This window comes from Anas platyrhynchos, chromosome Z, assembly GCF_047663525.1.
Source record: "Anas platyrhynchos isolate ZD024472 breed Pekin duck chromosome Z, IASCAAS_PekinDuck_T2T, whole genome shotgun sequence".
Taxonomy (NCBI): Eukaryota; Metazoa; Chordata; class Aves; order Anseriformes; family Anatidae; genus Anas; species Anas platyrhynchos.
Window position 1 is genome coordinate 85,932,501 of NC_092621.1, and position 1,905 is coordinate 85,934,405.

A 1,905-nucleotide genomic window follows, 5' to 3' on the forward strand; every position below is an offset into this window, starting at 1 on the left:
TTCAGTCTTCTCCCATGCCCGCTATGGCTATGTTTAGGGTTGCTCGGAAAAATTGAACTCGGAGGGTCCAGTTGCATGTGGGTTTGCGTAAAGGCTCCCCTGGGGAGTTCACTTGTACCCAAAGCCTTCCTTTGGGGGCACTTTTGGATGGCGAAAGGGGCTTGTAACGCATTTTCTGGGGTCTGCTTTTTCAGTGTTCTCCCATGTTGTCTAGGCCTATATTTAATCTTAACGTGAAATAGCGTACACCGAGTGTCAAGATGCATCAGGTTGAGGGTTAGGGTGAGGGTTAGGGTTAGGGTGAGGGTTAGGGTTAGGGTGAGGGTTAGGGTTAGGGTTAGGGTTAGGGTTAGGGTTAGATCTGGGTTAGGGTTAGGGTTCGGGTTAGGGTTAGGGTTTGGGTTAGGGTTAGGGTTAAGGTTAGGGTTAGGGTTACGGTTAGGGTTAGGGTTACGGTTAGGGTTAGGGTTAGGGTTAGGGTTAGGTTAGGGTTAGGGTTAGGGTTAGCATTAGGATTAGGATTAGGATTAGGATTAGGATCTGCTTGCTCGGAAAGAGCGAACACGACGGGTCCAGTTTCATTTGGGGCTGCGAAAGGCTCCCCTGGGAACTTCAGATGTACCCAAAGCCTTCCTTTGGCGGCACTTTTGGATGGGCGAAAAGGGCTCGCAACGCATTTCCTGGGGCCTGATTTTTCACTCGTCTCCGATGACGGCTAGGGCTATGTTTAGGTTTGCTCAGGAACAGCGAACCCGGAGGGTCCAGTTGCATGTGGGGCTGCGTAAAGGCTCCCCTGGGGAGTTCTCTTGTACCCAAAGCCTTCCTTTGGGGGCACTTTTGGATGGTCCAAAGGCGCTCGCAACGCATTTCCTGGGGCCTGATTTTTCACTTGTCTCCGATAACGGCTAGGGCTACGTTTAGGTTTGTTCAGGAACAGCGTCAGTAAACTCGGAGGGTCCAGTTGCATGTGGGGCTGCGTAAAGGCTCCCCTGGGGAGTTCTCTTGTACCCAAAGCCATTTTTTGGGGGCACTTTTGGATGAGCGAAAAGGGTTCGCAACGCTTTTTCTGGGGCCCGGTTTTTCGAGCTCTCTCCATGCCGGCTAGGGCTATGTTTAGGGTTGCTCGGAAAAATCGAACCTGGAGGGTCCAGTTGCATATGGGGGCTGCGTAAAGGCTCCCCTGGGGAGTTCACTTGTACCCAAAGCCTTCCTTTGGGGGCACTTTTGGATGGCCAAAGGGGCTCATAACGCATTTTCTGGAGTCTGCTTTTTCGAGTCTTCTCCCATGTTGGCTAGGCCTATATTTAATCTTAACGTGAAATAGCGTACACCGAGTGTCAAGATGCATCAGGTTGAGGGTCAGGGTGAGGGTTAGGGTTAGGGTGAGGGTTAGTGTTAGGGTGAGGGTTAGGGTTAGGGTTAGGGATAGGGTTAGGGTTAGGATTAGGGTTAGTGTTAGATCTGGGTTAGGGTTAGGGTTAGGGTTCGGGTTAGGGTTAGGGTTAGGGTTAGGGTGAGGCTAAGCGTTAGAGTTAGGGTGAGGGTTAGGGTTAGGGTTTAGTGTTAGTGTTAGGGTTAGGGTGAGGCTTAGGGTTAGGGTTAGGTTAGGTTAGGGTTAGGGTTAGGGTTAGGGTTACGGTTAGGGTTAGGGTTAGGGATAGGGTTAGGGTTAGGGTTAGATACGGTTTAGGGTTAGGTTTAGGTTAGGGTAAGGGTTAAGTTTAGGGTTAGGGTTAGGGTTAGGGTTAGGGTTAGGGTTAGGGTTAGGTTTAGGGTTAGGGTTAGGGTTAGGGTTAGGGTTAGGTTTAGGGTTAGATCCGGGTTAGGGTTACGGTTAGGGTTAGGGTTAGATCCGGGTTAGGATTACGGTTAGGGTTAGGGTTAAGGTTAGGGTTAGAGTTACGG